This window comes from Colobus angolensis, unplaced genomic scaffold, assembly GCF_000951035.1.
Source record: "Colobus angolensis palliatus isolate OR3802 unplaced genomic scaffold, Cang.pa_1.0 Scaffold10, whole genome shotgun sequence".
Lineage (NCBI taxonomy): Eukaryota > Metazoa > Chordata > Mammalia > Primates > Cercopithecidae > Colobus > Colobus angolensis.
Genome location: NW_012110919.1, coordinates 9,707,426 through 9,711,149, shown reverse-complemented (window position 1 = coordinate 9,711,149; position 3,724 = coordinate 9,707,426).

Sequence of the window (3,724 nt, the reverse complement as noted above, 5' to 3'; positions counted from 1 at the left end):
AATGGCGTAAACCCGGGAGGCGGAGCTTGCAGTGAGCCGAGATCGCGCCACTGCACTCCAGCCTGGGCGACAGAGTGAGACTCCGTCTCAAAAAAAATAAATAAATAAAAATAAATAAATAAATAAAAATAAATAAATAAATGTAAAGTAGTTTATCTGAGCAATAAACTATTCACGAATCAGGCAGCTCCCAGAATCACAGCAGATTCAGAGAGACTCCAGGGATGCCTGGTAGTCAGAACAAATTTACAGGCCAAGAAAGGGAAGTGAGGTACAGAAATCGGAAGTGAAGTACAGAAACAGTTGGATTGGTTTCAGGTTGCCGTTTGCCTTATTTGGACACAATTTGAACACTCAGCAGTGTGTGAGTGGTTGAAGTATGGCAGCTGTGATTGGCCAAGACCCAGCTATTGTTAGAGTTGCATACTCCTAAATTAGGTTTTCAATCTTGTCTACCCATTAAGTTAGGTTAGAGTTGGCCACAAGGACTCAAATATATAAGTACGGAGTCCTTCCCTGGCCATATTTAGTTCGCTTTACAGAGGCAAGGTGCCATCCATAGACTGCGTTGTGGATGGCACTCCCTGGCATTGTGCACTGTGGCAGCCCTGCATGTGGAGTAATGACCCTGGTGGGAGCAGGCGGATGGTCAACATTTCAGTTTTGGATGTGTTAAGGTTGAGACATAAAGTAGTCACAGTTGAATATCATGGTTAAGCACTCATTGTGTAGGTAAACACAGTAGTAGGTTCTGGAGATACAGTGATGAACAAAGACCCTGGTCTCAAGGAGCTTTCATTTCAGTGGAGGAGACGCATATCACTAGTAAAAGAATAACAAAAGCAAAAAAAGTAGAATTACAGGCCGGGAGCAGTGGCTTACGCCTGTAATCCTAGCACTTTGGGAGGCTGAGGCGGGCAGATTGCCTGCGCTCAGGAGTTTGAGACCAGCCTGGGCAACACGGTGAAACCCCGTCTCTACTAAAATACAAAAAATTAGCTGGGCATGGAGGCAGGCCCCTGTACTCCCATCTACTCAGGAGGCTGAGGCAGGAGAATTGCTTGAACCTGGGAGGGGGAGGTTGCAGCGAGCGGAGATCATGCCACTGCATTCCAGCTTGGGTGACAGAGCAAGACTATGTATCCAAAACACACAAACAAACCAAAAAATAAAATTACAACTGTGACAGTTACTAAGATGATGGGGAAGAGCAAAAGAAAGAGTTTCTTAGGTAGATGGAACTGGATGTGCTAAGGTTGTAGGAACCGAGGAAATGTGGTGGGTAGTGGGTGTGAAAGAAGGCAGAAGTGACTAGAGAGGAGCAGGGAGGGTGAGCAGGATCATGGGGAGATGAGGCTGAAAAGGCTGATGGGAGTAGGACAATGCAGAGTCTTCCAGGCTGTGTTGAGAACTTTTGGGGGGCCTCTTATTTCTTTCTATCTGTCTATCTATCTTATGTATCTATCTATCATCTATCTACTATGTATGTATGTATGTATGTATCTATCTATCTATCTCTCCACTTACCTATTTACTATTTTTAGGGTTTATTGAGGTATAATTTATAATTTATTAGGGTAAAATTTACTCTTTTTAAGGGTACTAGTCTATGAATTTTGATCATAATTAAGATGTAGGCTGGGCAAAGTGGCTCGAACCTGCAATCCCAGCACTTTGGGAAGCTGAGGTGGGAGGATCACTTGAGTCCAGGAGTTTGAGACCAGCCTGGGCAACATGGTAAGACCCCTTCATCTTTACAAAAATACAAAAATTATCCAGTTGTGGTGGCATGTGCCTGTGGTCTGAGCTACTCAAGAGGCTGAGGTAGGAGAACTAGAGCCTGAGAGGCGGACATTGCCGTGAGCTGAGATGGAGCCATTGCGCTCTAGCCTAGGTGACAGAGCCAGACACTGTCTCCAAACAAAGAAACATACATACATTTATCCTAAGACCCAGCAACACCACTCGTGGATATTGACCCAAGAGAAATGAAGACCTATGTCCACAAAAAAACCTGCACAGTTATGTTTATAATGGCTATATTTATAATAGTCAAAAACCGGAAACTACCCAAATTTTGGAAATTTGGGTTTAATACATCATGGGAAGTTACGAGAACTTGCTGTCCATAAACGTTCAAATTGAAAGGCGGATGTTTATGAATTGGGCCTGGAGAGCAACTTAGATGGATACATGTTTAGATTATTAAAGTGAGGGGTGGAGGAGATATTGGAGATGCTCATACTTCACTATTCCCCAACCTTAATTTATTTATTTATTTATTTATTTATTATTTTTCGAGACAGAGTCTCACTCTGTTGCCCTGACTGGAGTGCAGTGGAGCCATATCAGCTCTGCATCCTCCACCTCTGGGGTTCAAGTGATTCTTCTGCCTTAGTCTCCTGAGTAGTTGGGATTACAGGTGTGCACCACCACGAGCAACTAAGTTGTTTGTATTTTTAGTAGAGACAGGGTTTCACCATGTTGGTCAGCTGGTCTCAAACTCTTGACGTCAAATAATCTGCCTGCCTTGGCCTCCCAAAGTGCTGGGAATACAGGCATGAGACACCAGGCCCAGCCTCTAATTTATTTAAACAATAATTTAAAGTTAAAACCGAGAGGAGGCAGGCAGATCTCGAGGTCAGGAGTTCAAGACCAGCTTGGCCAACATGGTGAAACCTGTTTCTACTAAAAATACAAAAGTTATCTGGGCATGGTAGCACATGCCTGTAATCCCAGCTACTGGAGAATTGCTTGAACTGGGACCTGGGAGGTGGAGGTTGCGGTGAGCCGAGATCACGCCACTGCACTCCAGCCTGGGCGACAGAGTGAGACTCTGTCTCAAAAAAACAAAAAACAAAAAACTGAGAGGCAAAAGTCTGTCTCCCTACAGCTCAATCAACACTTAGTCTTTCCTTTCCCTCCCTGTTTTTAAAAAATAAATCTTTATTGATTTATCCTTTGTGCCAAGCATGGAGATAGGCATTGGGCACAAAAAATTAGTAAGACTCACTTCTTGCCCTCAAGGAACTCAAATTTCTTGAGGGAGGTGGACTTTTAACTGATAGTTACAAGAATACAATTTGGTAAGTGCTGTGGTGGAGGCATAGCTCACGCTGATGGAGAGCCTGCTATGCCTTAGGCTTCAAGTGCCTTATATAATGTTAACCATTGTCCAAAGACAAAGTTATAACAGATTTAAAGATCTTAATTGGCTTCCATTTGTGATTCTAAAATCAGGCAACATCTCATTCCATAAAATAGAACGAGTATTTCAATGAGGTGAGCAGAAGAGGTTGGCTTTTTTTTTTTGAGACAGAGTTCCGCTCTTGTCGCCCAGGCTCGAGTGCAATGGCACAACCTCAGCCCACTGCAACTTCTACCTCCTGGGTTCAAGGGATTCTCCTGCCTGAGCCTCTCGAGTAGCTGGGATTACAGGTGCCTGCCATCACGCTCAAGTAATTTTTTGTATTTTTAGTAGAGACAGGATTTCACCATGTTGGCCTGCCTTGGCCTCCCAAAATGCAGAGATTACAGGCATAAGCCATCTTGCCCGGCCAAGGTTGGCTTTATAGACAAAAAAGGGTTGAGCAAAGCAGAAATGGAAAACACAAAGTGGATTGGTGTTTAAAGTTACTTTCTGTTTAAAGGTTAAAGCAGAGGGAACTTTTTTTTTTTTTTTTGAGACAGAGTCTCGCTCTGTCGCCCAGGCTGGAGTGCAGTG